A 16,071-nucleotide genomic window follows, 5' to 3' on the forward strand; every position below is an offset into this window, starting at 1 on the left:
AAATAATAAAAAGCCTGACTTTAGTAAACAGGGACTTCTATGTGCTATTGGGGATATAAATTGGTAGAACAACTTGGAAGGACAATTGAAATAGCAAAATTAAGATCCTTATACGTTTTACCACCCAGTGATTTCACTTTTAGGAAATAGTCTCTGCTGCTGCTACTGCTGCTGCTAAGTCGCTTCAGTCGTGTCCAACTCTGTGCGACCCCATAGACGGCGGCCCACCAGGCTCCCCCGTCCCTGGGATTCTCCAGGCAAGAACACTGGAGTGGCTTGCCATTTCCTTCTCCAATGCATGAAAATGAAAAATGAAAGTGAAGTCACTCAGTCGTGTCTGACTCTTCGTGACCCCATGGACTGCAGCCTACCAGGCTCCTCTGTCCATGGGATTTTCCAGGCAAGAGTACTGGAGTGGGGTGCCATCGCCTTCTCCGAGGAAATAGTCTCTACTCAAGATAAACACTTACACAAGGAACAATATTCACAGCTGCGTAATTTGTCATAGCAAAATATTGGAAATGACCTAAATGCACTTCAATATACAGGAATACATTGTCAAATACAGTCATATAGCAAAATACTGTGCAGCTGTGAAAATGAATGACCTAAAACTACATGTTTGCATGTGGATAAAGCTTAAAAAAGTACAATTCTGGAAAAAGTAAGTTGGAGAGTATATAGAGTACGATGGGTTTTGTGTGTTTTAATCAATAAGTCGTGAGATTCTTTTGTGACCACATGGCCTGCAGCCCCCCAGACTCCGCTGTCCATGGGATTTCCCAGGCAAGAACACTGGAGTGGGTTGCCATTCCCTTCTCCAGGGGATCTTCTCAACACAGGGATCGAACCTGGGTCTCCTGCATTGGCAGGTGGATTCTTTATCACTGAGCCACCAGGGGAGCCCTATAGAGTATGATAATATTTATTTAAAGTTTAAGAACAAAAATACTATGTTATCTGCTGTTTATGGATATATTATACACTTACAGATATAATCCATATAAAACCATTCATGGAAATACTATGTAGCAACTTCCTTTTAGGGAAGGAATGGAGCAGATATGACTGGAAAGGGCTACACAGGAGGCTTTAATGATATGTTGTTTTTTTTTAAAAAATTTTGATTTAACTATGACAAATGGCTGGGATTTGTTAAAGCTCTGTGCTAGACATAGAAGTGTTTATTATATTATTATTTACATTGCATATATGTTTGAAGCATTTTATCTAAAACATTTAAAATTTAAGATATTTTATTTTAAAATCAAGAAAAAGGAAAATTATCAAAATGTCCAGTTTCTTCAAAATCACCTAAATATCCATGAATAGGGAACTAGTTAATGCTAGTACTTTAGTTAGTACAAACGTTAGTACATAATGAATTACCATGCAAACACTTAAAATGATGCTTTATACAATATGGGACAATATCTAAATATTTTATTGGATGAAAAAAGTTACAAAATAGTATATACAGCATAATTTTATATGTACATAATGTCCATATTTATATCAGAAATGTTAAATAAAAAATTCTAAATGATTTTTCTCTGGTTATATTTATATAGTAGATATTCTTTGCTATTTTCTCTATTTCTTAATGATCATGTGTACTTTTATAAACATAATAAAACTACTGATACAGTTCTTCAGAAGTCACCTACCATAGAAATATAAATTAAAATGGAAAAGAATGGCAGGGAAGAGGCAGGATCTAGTTGGGAAAAGATTTGGGAGCCAGCAGACTTAGCTTCTAGGTCCACCTCTGCCCAGAGAAGTTCCTCTTCCTCTCTGGTGTCAGGGGCTCTGTCAATAAACTATGGAGGCCAAAATGAAAGAGAAACAACAGTTTTCAGTAGTTTAAATTTTCACCTTTTTTTTTAAATTTACATTGAGTCCTGGCCAGGCCACAGTTAAATTCTACCCTTAATCATAAACATTAGCTGTGTGAATCAGTATCACATTATCTAAAAAGTAATTTGGCAGTATGGAACAAGAACACACTTATAACAGGTAATTATCCCAAGGAGAGAATCAAACATGCCACAAAAATGTACAGGCAAGGACATTTTTGTTACAACATTATTCAGAGCATTAGAGAATTGGAAACAGCCTAGATGTCCCACAACAGGGGATGGCTCAATAGATGAAAGTACATACAAGGAAATATTATGTTGCCAATAAAAAGTACATCTTTGAGGAATACCTAGTAAGATGAAATATGCTCACAAATAAAAGATACACTTCAAATTTTTGTCATATATATATTTTTAAACAACCAGGAAACAACACATCAAAATTTAACCCTGATCACCTCTAAGAAGTTAAATGACCAGTGATTTCTACTTTTTAATTGATTTCTGTATTTTCTAAATCATATAGTAAATAGCAATGTTCTGATCTGAAAATAGCCCTCATCTCTCCCCCCTTTATTGTCTCAGTACATCTCCCTCTCCAGTCCAATTGGTATTAGACTACAAGGCACACAGACCTCCCGGGTTACAACCCACCGCAGGGAATTACGAGCCACCATGATAAATTGCCCCCCTTGTCCAGACTCTGTTTGCAAAAATGAAAACGCCTCTGCAGGTCAACAAACGAGAAAAGTTAGTGAAAGATCAACATTTTATACCCCAATCTTGCCCAAGTATATAAATATTCCTTATTATCCTTTGCTCCTGGGTTAATAGCCATTCCATCGCCCTGAACTTGTTTGTGACATGAACGGATAGCATTTGTTGCCCCAGGGGAAGGGTTAAACTATGAGAAAAGGATTAAGCGAGGAAGAAAAACTACCTGTATGTCATAAAACACGCATGCTATTTCTAATTTATTCCTGTTCAGTTGGAGCGACATACCTAATGTGTTACTAACATTTCTGGCAATACAGTATCATTGTTCCCTTTAGTAATGTGGAAGTGTCTGTAACTCTGATTTGGACTTGGTGAGTGACAGTTTCATTCAATGAAGGAGAAAAAGATAAACTGTACTTGATTTGTATTTATTAATTTCTATGAATTTGCTATATGACATTTATGAAAGCTTAGGCACATAATTTTTCTCTTCTTTAATTTACAGCTGGGGAACTGTTTAAATATAATTTTAAATGATGCATAAAATGCTTCCTGACATATTTGTTTTCTGAATTTCTAACTTGCATATTTGGCATTTCTATATGATGAACAAATGCTGTCTCAAATTGTGAAGAAAGAAAAATATTACCTGTTTAGAATTCCTTTATTAAATCGGAGCTCTTGTATTTTGAGTTTTCTGGAGGTTGATAAGATGAGTTGCAATTGCGATCTGTTTCGTGCTTAACTCAATTTGATAGGTGAGGCTTTGCAGGTGTAGCAATCATCAATTTGGTGCAAAACCTCAGAACAAAATCTAAAAACAGATGTTACTTTGATAGTCTTTTGAGGGGCTAGAAGAAGTTAAGTAATAGACAAAGTACATTCCTTAAAGAAAATTGTTATTTCTCTGATGATTTCCTAAGCATAATATAGCTTTTCCAACAAAATAGGAATTTTTATTCATATTTAATTTATTTAAAATGATTCTTATTTTCCTATTATGTATTTCGATCATAGTAATTTTTCTAAGTTTTCTAAAAACCTATATAGGTATTGTTCATATAGGGTTCACATAATAAAAGGAAACTTTACACAGTTTTTCCCTTCAGAATAAGAGTCAAGTATTTATTTGGCCTTATTTTTTAATCAGAATGTACTTGAAAAAAATCACTGACTCCTTTATGAACAATTAGTGAATACAAAAATGGAAGGGCTCAAAGTATTGCCATTCTACTGACTTCTGTCATTAAAACAGATGTTCTCTATAACCTTGACCAAACCATCCTCTAATCAGAAAGGAGCAGACTTGTTTGTGGATTTATGATAGATGTCTGTGTCAGACCTGGGAAGACTGTCTAGGACTGTGGGCTCTTCACAGACTTGTTTTCATGCTGAAATCTGTCTTGTAATTCTTAACTTTAATTTGTTTTATATATTTTCACCCAAACATGGTTTGCTTTATTTAAAAAAAAAAAAAAGATCTTCTTATTCATCAGATAGTTCAGATGTATTCATTGCAATTATGAGTCGCTATGGCTTTAAATATATGAATGACTTGCTGATGTCAGCAGCTAAAAACTAATGCTGCTGATATCAGCTGACAGGACACTAATTACTAGTTATGGGGCTGTTGCCTGCTCAAGGAGCTATTCAGTGAGTTATGATTTAGAAAAGCTGGAAAGCACAGGGCTGATTTGTGAAGAGATATCTAATAGGAAAATACCACCGAAGTTCTCAGATGGATCCTCACGACAGAGATCCATCTAATTAGGAAGTGTCTATTTTAATATGAAACCACAGAAAAAGCCCAGCTGGAAAAGAAGAATTTATAGGAAGACACAGAACTGTCACTGGTTCGGCTGACGGCATGTGCAACCTAAGCATGTTTCTCAGCGTTTAATCAATAGTGGCCCTAGGACAATTACTCCCTCACAGACCATCCATCTCGACATCCCGAGAGGGAGGGTCTTTACAGGTGATCAGGATGGACAGCCCCGGTTCAACCCTGCTTGTCTTACCTGCAGAACGGAGGACTGTCCGGAAGCTAGACTCTCACAGAGGATCCCTGAGAAAGTAACAGAACTGACAATGTTCTGTCCTGGGGTGACTGAGCATGTCGCTCCTAGCCCTGAGATCCAGGTGTCCGGGTGAGGCATGACAACAGAGAGAGCGGGGACTTCCAGTTCCACGGAAGGATTAGGTTGGTCAATTCTGCTATGAGACCCTAATGTTTTTGAGGACAAGAGCTTGTTGCTAAATTTATATTCTGTGTGTGCTCAGGAAAGACTTACGGTCTGACTCTAGAGAGATCTTTGACCAAAAAGAAAACAAAACAAAACTGTAGTTTTCCTCTGAGGCTAAAACATACAACAAGAACAAAATCTGGTCACTTATTTGCCAAATATGAGAAGACACCAAATCTCTCTTTGTGGAGTTATTCAGGCTTTGTCCACACAAAGCCTAGGAACACGTTTGCAGGAATGAAGCCAGGCACAGAGATGTAAAGAGATGGCGTCTTTACACCGCAGCCGGTTTTGTCTTCTCTCAGCTCCGTGGTTGTGTCATCAGTTGTCTGCGAAGAGTATTACAAAGCAGTCCGCCAAGCAGGCTGTTTGTGAGTCACGCCTGCTTCCTGCCTTCACTTTGGCACAGCCTCAGTCTCCACGAAGGGAAACACAGCAGAGGAGGAAAAGGTGTTTTGAAAACACTTGCTTAGGTTGCCACATGTTTTATCGCTGCTGATCTATCCACGGAATAGGTAATAGGACGACAAATCATCAGAGGTTATTCCAGAATAATCAAACTCAAGATTGATTCCATGTATTCTTGAGTCTTTAATCTGGAATATGGAACACTGACCTGGGCCCACAGGGTAGGGTGGAACCAGGATGGCCATGGGGCCAAAGAGAACAGTGAGTGTTCAGCATCCAGCTTATCTGCTGAGCAGCGACGTGACCATAAGCAAGTTATACCTCCTCCTGCGCTTCAGATTATCCTCTGTAAGATAACCCCTTATAGCCTATGGCTGTAGAGAGGATGAAATAAGATCATGCCTGTAACAGTCTTGACATGATGCAGGAAACTGTAGCTGTTCTATCATTGTTCCTTGCCTTCACCCTTTGTCTTACTTGAGGTTCCCGCCACAGCAGGGGCTTCCTTGGTGGCTCAGATGGTAAAGAATCCACCTGCAATATGGGAGACGTGGGTTTGATCCCTGGGTCAGGAAGCTCCCCCTGGCAAAAGGAATGGCAACCCACTCCAGTATTCTTCCTGGAGAATTCCATGGACAGAGAAGCCTGGTGGGCTACAGTCCATGGGGTTGCAAGAGTCAGACATGACTGAGTGACTCTCTCTCTCTCTCTCTCTCACACACACCCCTCAGCAGACCCTGAGAGAAAATTTCTGGGGTATGGATGCTCCCAGAGGAGTGGAGAAGTGAGACAGGGATTGGGAAGCAGTCAGTAGGATGTGTTATTTAAGATGCACACCTGTGTAGATGACTGGAACTTAATCCCACAGGTAAACAGTGCAACACAGAACTTCAGCATTATCCCACCTGAGGGAGGAGAGAGCTGGGGTATTTATACACCTCGTCCTAAGACTCATTGGTTGAAGACTACTGGGAGAGGAATAGATTGTGTGCCAGGCAATTTCCCTTTGCTGTGTGCCTTCTGTTGTTCTGGGGGAAAGTTCTCAGCACAGACATGCAATTCTGGTAGCTGGAAGTCAGCTGAAGCGATTTGACATATCTTGAGGAAGCAGGCGGGGCAATGACAGACCCAGTAGGGGAATAACTAGACATCTAAATCACGATAGTTTCCATCGTGAAACCACCAATCAAATAAGGAAGATAGGCAGGTCGAAACTTCAAAGGAAAAGGTTTGTGATGCCATGATGTCTGAAGACTCCAGGCGAAATCAGCACCTGGATCTCCCCAGGGCAGTGCTCTGCGCATCCGGGCTCTGGCTCCCAGCCCGGCACCTGATCCGTCAGCACCCATGGCGCGGATTCAGAGGAGCTGCCAGACAAAACCAATACAATATTGTAAAGTTAAAAAAAAAAAAAAAAGAAAGACCCACAGTGCGTGCTCCGTCACTTCAGTCATGTCCAACCCTGCGATCTGATGGACTGTAACCCTCCAGGCTCCTCTGTTCATGGGATTCTCCAGGCAAGAACACTGGAGTGGGTTGCCATGTCCTCCTCCAGGGAATCTTTTTGACTCAGGGATTGAACCCGTGTCTCCTGCATTTCCTGCATTGCAGGTGGCTTTTTTACCCACTAAGCCACCTGGGGAGCCGCAGAGTCTGAGCAAAAAACTCAAATTCCATGTGTTGATTTGCATTTTCTCTCTGTAGGCTGAGCTCCAGGAAAGCTTACATTATAATCTTAAAGTGGATTTTAAAATGGAGATTCAGAGATATGGATGCTGTTAGAAATGGCTCCTTAACAGACATAGTTTGAGGACCTCTTACCTACTGAAGGGATGACCTCACGAGTATGGTTAGAGAGGAACAGTTTGACTTCAAGTCCCCAACTGGCTTTGCCAAGAATGGATGTTAGCTCTCCTATTTGTGACTTCTAAAAATATACCATGGTTGAGTGAAGACCCCCAGAGTCAGGACCTGACTCTAATCATCCTCCCACTGTACTAGCTATGCGGCCTTGGCAGCTATTTAATCTCTCTGGGCCTCAGATTTCTCATCCAAACAGTACCTGTTTTATACAGTTGTAAGGTTTAAATGTAATACATCTAATATAATGCACAGAAAGAACCCCGACTAGTTTTGGGTATGAAAGGAAGTGTTAGCTATCACGATAGCTGTTGTTCAGGCTGCCCTCCCCACCTTTAAACTGACCCAGTCTTCCTTAGGTATGGCAGTAGCTTTCAACAAGTTTGACTCTGTTCTTGAAACCAGTTTATCTCATGAAGGTGTCCTTGCTTATTGTCCTAAAAGGTCTGTCATTTGCGTGCAGGGGAGAGGGATGGCTTTATTTTCCTCCCGTTGTCCTCACTATCCGTATAAAGACAGGGACAGCTCAGTGGCAGAACAACGTGGGCAGAGCTCAGGAGACTTTCAGAAAGTGCTCGGAGGTTCAGAGGCCAGAGGACTGACTGAGGAATGGAACTGGAGCGATCGCATGGGACTGGTAACTGAACAAGCAGTGAGTCTAAGGTTTTAGGTTAGAATGGTGTTTTCAAATGTTGCACAATCGAGAACATCTTTAAGTATTTGGCCCTGGAATGCTCTCTGGGGTTCTGCCAAGAGTGTCTCTCTTACAACTTGGGGGCAAAGCTACAAATCAAAGCTGCTGTCAGATTTATCGCTGATAAGTGAAGTCATGTTCTTTGATGGAACCAAAGATTCCAAACCATCCATGAGGACAGCAGGACTCCTCAAACAGGGAATGAAAGGCCTGGATGCTTGGGGCTGGTGCACTGGGACGACCCAGAGGGATGGTATGGGGAGGGAGGAGGGAGGAGGGTTCAGGATGGGGAACACATGTATACCTGTGGCAGATTCATTTTGATATTTGGCAAAACTAATACAATTATGTAAAGTTTAAAAATAAAATAAAATTAAAAAAAAATAAATCAGGTCCAGGTAAAAAATAAAATAAAATAAAATAAAAAATTAAATTAAAATATTTTTTAAAAACCTATGATGGAAAAGAATCTGGTGTGTGTATGTGTATATATATATATATGTATATATGTGTATATATATATATATATATATGTGCATGTATAACTGAATCACTTTGCTGTACACCTGAAACTAACACATTGTAAATTAATTGTTCTTAAATTTTATAAAAGAATGCCCACACTGAAATACTGTTAGAAACCTATCATCCCCAAGTGTGTTTGGGAAAGATGCTGGACATACAGACCCTGCACAGTCCAGGAGAATAAAAGGATTCCTCGCAAAGTAAATTGAAAGCATCACTGCAGAATGTGGACATCGAAAGAACCATAAGGAAGTAGAGAAACAGTAAGTGTGTAGAGAGGATGTTGGACTCTTGACTGAGAAGTTAAGGTCCTATTTCAAATGAATCACTAACTGGCCATGAGACTTTGGGAAGGTCATTCAGCCTCTCTGGACTAATGAAGTTTTTGGTTAGGTGTTCCGTAAGACACATTCCAAATCTAACAGTATTCTGCGATTCAGATATGGAGATGGAAGAGAGGACGCTCAGTTTCAGCTGGAAAACAAAAAGTACAGGGTTCCCTCAGACTTTCCCCCCATCAACCCACAGTCCCTGGCAAGAACCCCAAGTGTGCCAAAATGAAACCAATTAACATTCCTTACTACTGCTCGGTCATCAATCATTGTTAACTCAGAGAAGGCAGGTGGGCGAGTAGCTATAAGACATACTTTTGTCTATTGGTTCGTTCATATCCCACACATTGAATTTCATCAAACCAGAACTCGTCCATTCTTTAGGAGCACAGTGTGCTGTGGACCCTGCAGGCACACACAGAGAGAAAAGGTGCTGAGAGAGCCATCAGATGAGGTCCGTGCACTGCCTGATGGAGCTGAGCCATGTGAAGTCCTTGGTGATTTGAGCAGTTTTGGTGGAGTGGTGGTGAAGTCTTGACTGGTGTGGGTTTCAGGGAGAAGAGAGATTGCAAATGGTGGGAACAGACAGTTCTGAAGTTCTGCTGTCAAGAGAAAGGGATAAATGGGATTCAGTGGAGTCAAGAGGGACTTTTTTCTAATGGGATAATAACAACATGCTTGACGATCATGACATTTATCCAACAGAGGAGGAACACTTGATGATACTGGAGGAGAAAGGGGATACTTGCTGCAGCAACATCCTTGAGTAGGTCAGAGAGGATGGGACCCAAGGGTAGAGTAAATGGGCACGGGGAGGTGGTGGTTGGTTGTGGATATTGGGAGCATCACTTCTGTTTCCTCACTTAAATAGGAAGCACACCATCAGCTGAGAACAAAAGTGGTGGAAGAGATGCTGGAGGTTTGAAGAGACAGCAGGCATGATCTGGCTGCCTAGGAACATGGCAAAGTGATGGAATCAGGGTGAATTCCAGGCAATATCCAGGACCACCCGAGGATAGTGACTGTAAATCTAAAGTGAAATCACTCAGCAAGTTTGGGTGTTTGTCTGGCCATGCTTGGAGGGTATGATGTGTGCTGGTCCAGGAGGCAGAGTCGAAATTTAATGAGAGCCTTGGTTTGGTGAAGCCAGTACCAGGGAGAGAGGGGCAAGAGAATCGAGTCTATGCAAAGGGATGATTAGCTGTGGAATTTAAATTGGGCAGGAAAGAGACAGTGTCAGGGGGTGAAACAAGGAGAAGGTGAGAGGAGCATTGGATTAAAGTCCTGGTACAGAAGAATTGTCCATGTTGAGATACAAGTTTGAAAGATAATAGTGGTAAGAGAGTAGAATGTTTAAAATTAAGATTTTAGAAGTGTTGAATTTCTTAAGAATGAAAAGCTCAAAGATATGGTCATCAAGTGAGCAGCAGAGAGGATGAGGCCATTGGAAAAAGGAGATGAAAGACTGAAAGACCAGGGCATTGGAAAGAATATCTGGCTATTGAAATTACATGAATAATAATCACACTGATTTTGAAAACAGCGATATTGTATTGGTTGCTAAAATTTTCAAGGAGTGAAGGGTAGTGGCTGAGGGATCAGTTGTTGTTCGGTCACTCAGTCGTGTCCAACTTTTTGGGACCCTGTGGACTGCAGCAGTAGGGATCAGTAGGGAGCTGAAATTGGGGATGGAGTCATCTGATGCGTGAGATTCAAAGCAGAGTATTGTTAGGAAGGAGGGAAGGAGGGCAGTCTCAGCACAGTAAAACATGGAAAATACCTGCTCCACCCTGGCTCTACTGTGTGAAGAGGAAATAAGTAGCAGACCATCTGAGAGGGTCTTGCCCTCTGAGGGAGCCAGATGTCAGCCAGGAGAAGGTCAAGAAACATTCTTCTTTGAGGAGGCTGAGAATAGAGGGCAGGTGTCAGCAAACTACAGCCATGTGTCCCCTGTTTTAGTAACAGTCTTGCAGAGAGGTGTGGCAGGCAGCAAGTGAGCAAGGAGGACTCTCCCTTGACTCGTGCTGCTGCTCACGTGCAGGGTGAGGCTAACTCCGGCTATCCACTCTTTCTCTTCATCTGAACTGACAAGTCTCCAGGCCAGCAGAGGGGCCTGATGACCCTGATTGGAACACATCAATACCCAATGTAGCCTTAGCCTTGCATTCATTCTCTTCTTTGATTGGGCTTCGCTTATCAGCTACTTCAACACAAAATGCATTCATTTCAATTTAATATCGATGTGTCCCTAAACCAGAGGACTTTCAGCCTGACCTTCAGAAAGATTAGCTTGATTCTGCTTTACGACAAATGGAACTAAGCACCATTGGTGCGTAATAACATTAAAGATTTGAGTGAGATATTTGAAGCAGATGACTTAGAGTACACTTGGCTTGCTTTTTCATATTCCTGCCACACACACCAAAACTAGTGATCCAGCTTGGACACTGCACAAGTGATGAGACCAGAGAAGAAACCGTGACACATAGATTTGCTTTCTTTCTTGTTTTTTTTTTTTTAGTTTTATTTATTTATTTTTGGCTATGCTGGGTCTTTGTTGCTGCGTGCGGGCTTTTCTGAAGCTGCAGTGCAAGGGCTTCTCTTGTCGCGGAGCGCGGGCTTTAGGGTGCTCGGCCTTCGGTAGTTGCAGCACATGGGCTCAGCAGTTGCAGCTCCCAAGCTCTAGGGCACAGGCTCAATAGCTGTGGTGCATGGGCTTACTTGTTCCTTAGCCTTTGAGATCTTCCCAGACCAGGGATTAAACCTGTGTCTCCTGCATTGGCAGGCAGATTCTTCACCACTGAGCCACCAGGGAAACCCCACTTTCTTGTTTTATTGACAAAGAAATAAAAGTTCTAACAGTTGCAAACTGGAATTGAAGTCACATGTCTACAAACTTTTCTCAGTCTGAGTCACATCTTGATCAAAGGACCTACGCTTGAGAATTTCCATGTTGACCAGGAAGTGCTTTGCCCTGATGGCAGGGGCTAGCTCATCGGTCTGCTTCTCTGTGAATTCCTTCCAACGCAGTCAACACTTTCCAGCTGCCCCCACATCACACCCAGAAGCAGCACAGAACAGAGGGGAGCTGTTGGTATGCATTTCCTAACATCACCTGTTTATTTAGACAGTTTCATTTAAGCTGTCTAGAAGGTTTAGTGAAAGTCTCTCAGTTGTGTCCAACTCTTTGTGACCACATGGACTGTATAGTCCATGGAATTCTCCAGGTCAGAATACTAGAGTGGGTAGCCTTTCCCTTCTCCAGAGGATCTTCCCAACCCAGGGATTGAACCCAGGTCTCCTGCATTGCAGGCAGATTCTTTATCAACTGAGGTATCAGGGAGCTGGATAATAAATAATTAGTTTTTTCCTATTTGTTTATATGTCCATTCATTCATGAAACATTTATTAAGCAACTACTTTTTATTTTTCAGCATATTGCTCAGCAAAGAAGAAACCAAGCCAAGTTAAGTCATGGTCCCTGTCCTCTTTTTCAAAAAGGGATTAGGGCAAGGCGAGAATGGAGACTGGAAGTCAGGAGGCTTGCTGACGGTTTCCGACAAAATTTAGGAAAAGATTATGGAGCAGATGTTTTGTGAGCGCTTAGACCAAAAGGCAGTGATGACTGGGAGTCAGTATGCATCCGCTAGGCATGTGGCACACCTAACATAATTTTCTCTTTCGAGAAGGTTATGAGACTAATGGATCCAGGAAATAATATAAACCAGGTGGTGGAAGTAGCATCTCAGAGTCTTTGACTTGCTCCTTGTGGACTTACAGGAAGATGAATATTAAAACAGTGGGTGGATTTAATTCATTCTTTTATTTATTCACTCATTCAGCAAATGTTTATGGTGCCAAATAAACAATGGGTAAGGTACTTGTTAAGTGAGAAGATATATAGATGATTCTTGCTTTTATGGAACTTATCATCTATGGCAGAAACAGACAATTACCAGGCAGAATACACACACTGAAACAGGTAATCCACAGGGGGAGTCACCAAGAATATTGACTAGTGGATTAGTATAAGCCCAAAAGGAACCTTCTAGTGCTTTGTGCGGCAGACTTTGCTCTGGACTTTCCCAAAGTTTTCTCGGTAAATTGGATGATAATGCAATATACTATACATAATATATTGGTGTTCATTGGAAGGACTGATACTGAAGCTGAAACTCCAGTACTTTGGCCATCTCACGCAAAGAGTTGACTCATTGGAAAAGACTCTGATGCTGGGAGGGATTGGGGGCAGGAGGAGAAGGGGACGACAGAGGATGAGATGGCTGGATGGCATCACTGACTGGATGGACGTGAGTTTGAGTGAACTCTGGGATTTGGTGATGGACAGGGAGGCCTGGCATGCTGTGATTCATGGGGTCGCAAAGAGTTGGACATGACTGAGCAACTGAACTGAAGTGAATACATAATATATAGTATAGATAATATATGTGTAATATTTGGGAGGAGAATTAATGTAGGTGCATATATTAAAGAACACACAAAATCATTCTCAAATAGATTAAAAGTGCTTAGAATTCAAAGTTACATGAATTGTCTGGTAGAAAATTACATGAAAGTCTGGTAGAAAATAGACTAAAATGCATGTAGATCTGTAGAGAAATGGTAATATTCTCAGCTCTAAAGAAACATAAACAATATCAACAGAAAAGACTGACAAATGACAGGTTTGAATGAGCAGACTTTTAAGACATCCATACAATGTAGAATAACATTACTAATATTAAAAGGGAAAAAATCAGGCTGTCAAAAAGATCTGCATCAATTATGACAGAATAACATCTATAATACTAAAAAAACTGGATTTAAATTTATAAGAAAAAAAGATGATGAATAAAAATAATAATTCACCAAAGAGGAAATACATAACATATTCAAAAGACACACTCACAGGATGAAAGTTCATACTTTGCAGAGCAGTGAGGTCTCAGAGAGTTTCTTGGTATCTCTATCCAACTGAAGATCTGTCTTTATAGAAATTTTTTCTTTATTTCTATTTTTTAGCTGCACTGCTTGGCACGTGGGATCAAACTCATGCACCCTGCCCTGGAAGCATGAAGTCTTAACCACTGGACCACCAGGGAAGTCTCTGAAGGTCTGTCTTAATAATGGATGCAGGACTCTCAACAGAGAATCCCCACCAACAGAAGAAGGTGAAGTCAGGTGACGTCACTCTCTGACATCCTTTGTGCTCCTATGGGTTTCCTTTGTGTATTTCTCTAGGCGTGCTTGTTACTTTCTGTTCTAAATACCACATGCTCACGTGCTAGATCTCCTCGTCTTGAGTGAAGGAAACATAGCAAGTATCTTTGTATTTCCAGCACCATGATAGTCACCAATACTTAGTAATTATGAAGTAAGTTAGCATCCACATTCCTGATAGAGAGACAGCGTGTCATGGAAAGACATGGGGTAACTGAACACAGCAAATTACAGAGTGGGTAAAAATATGAACAGGCCCCCACACTTCCATGCTGTGAGTCTAAGAGCAACCCTTGGATCTCCTGTTTTCAGGAAAATACTGCCCCTCCCCAATATATCCTCATTGTTAGAAAGTTAAGAGATGGCACAAGAACTTTGCCCGCTCCTGGCAAGACCCTCACCCTTCTTTCTAACCCCTTCCGAACACTGGTAGCCTCAGTATTTGCCTTGAGACAGTCTGGAACAACCCCATCATGGCCTTTATTCCTGTCTGCTTCAGTCATCACAGGATGCTCAGAACACACTTCATCCCTACCAGTCTTATTCTCATGCGCAGTACTGCACTGCTTTGTCTCCACCTCCTGCCTCCATAAACAGGCTCTTTGACTCTATGGCCTCTGATTGGATTCAATCAATGGACGCCGGGGCAGGATACCAGGGGCAGGAGGAGAGTGAGCTTAGGTGTGTATTCCCCTGATGTCCTCATCATTGAGTTACCATGGATTGCCGCATCCTTCTTCCTAAGGTCCTAGATTCTACCGGGCAGCCCTCTCTATCTATCTATCTATCTCTGAGTTTCTGTAACCACTCTCTTCTTGTCCATTTAGGTGGACATTGCTCCTGTTTGTTGCAAGCCCCTAGGCACTCTATCAGCCTTTGTTGGTTTCCTCAACTCCTGCTTATATTTGCAAATAATCCCTTTATTAAACTCTTTTCAGTTGCCCAGTTTGAGTGTGCCATCTGTTTCCTGCTGGGATTTTGACGAATACACTGCTGAATAATTAGTAGTTGGATGTATGAATGGCTTTGACTCTCTGTAAGAAAACTGAGCTCACCAGGAAGCACTCTTTGCAGCAAAGGTAAGTGTCTGGGCAGATGGTGGGAACTGTCTGCACTTCGGCAGCCTGACCTTGGAGGCACAGAAGGGAGGAGTGGCTATTAGTCAACAAGGCCGAGGACAGAGGAAGAGGGGACAGTCAGTGGAGGGGGAGGAAGGCATGAAGACCCAGGCCCCAAGATGTGGAGCCAGACTGGAAGTAGCTATCAGCAAAGGAGATGCTTTTGGTGGGACTCTCAGGAGTTCCAGGGAAGGGGCAGGTACATCAGGCTGTGGTTTCACAATCCCAGACATGGAGACTGGGCCAGAAAAGTAATGACCCCCCCTCACTTCTTTCTACTGCCCCACCCACGGCTTCCTTGTGGGTTCAATGAGCACCGGTGGCAGTTATCAAAGACAAGAAAATGAGAAAAGCCTGGGTCATATTACCGCTGCAGAGTCAGCAGTTTTATTACTGGAGAACCTCATATACTCATGGACTTCAGTAACATTATAAGTCAATGCAACTCTTTCAGAAAGCTCTATAGCAATACGTATTGCATTTTAAATAAATGTATCTTGTGACTCTGTAATTCCATTCCTAAATGTGCACCCTTCAGAAAATTCACAAAGTCAAATTGGCAACAGAGCCTTATCCCTAGTGTCGAACAATGTGTAATATACAATATTCAGTAAAAAGAATAAAATGTAAAAGTATATGAGACAAGAATATACAATGGGGAAAGCAGTCTCTTCAGCAAATGGTGTTGGGAAAGTTGGAGTGTCGCATATAAATCAATGAAATTAGAACACACCCTCATGCCATACACACAAGTATACTCAAAATGGCTTAAAGACAAATATAAGACATGACACTATACAGGACTTCCCTGGTGGTCTAGTGATTAAGGCTCTGTGCTACTAAGGTTAGGGAACCAAGATCCTACATGCTGCGGCCAAAAAAAAAAAAGACATGACACCATAAAACTCCTAGAAGAGAACATAAGCAAAACATTCTCTGACATAAATCATACCAGTGTTTTCTCAGGTCAGTCTCCCAAGGCAATAGAAATAAAAGCAAAACTAAACAAATGGGATCTAATCAAACTTACAAGCTTTTGTACAACAAAGGAAACCATAAACAAAACAAAAAGACAACTTACAGGCTGGAAGAAAA

At 41.5% G+C, this 16,071-nt stretch overlaps 1 long non-coding RNA gene across 1 annotated transcript in view; it reads right to left on the minus strand.

Annotated features, from left to right (window-relative positions):
• Positions 1 to 8,937: 8,937 nt before the first annotated feature.
• LOC112579967 overlaps positions 8,938 to 16,071 on the minus strand; it is a 28,846-nt gene continuing 21,712 nt past the window's right edge. The window contains exon 2 of the long non-coding RNA XR_003104322.3: positions 8,938 to 9,240. This is a non-coding gene — a long non-coding RNA (uncharacterized LOC112579967). The remainder of the gene's footprint in view (positions 9,241 to 16,071) is intronic.

Source organism: Bubalus bubalis, chromosome 17 (genome assembly GCF_019923935.1).
Source record: "Bubalus bubalis isolate 160015118507 breed Murrah chromosome 17, NDDB_SH_1, whole genome shotgun sequence".
NCBI lineage: Eukaryota > Metazoa > Chordata > Mammalia > Artiodactyla > Bovidae > Bubalus > Bubalus bubalis.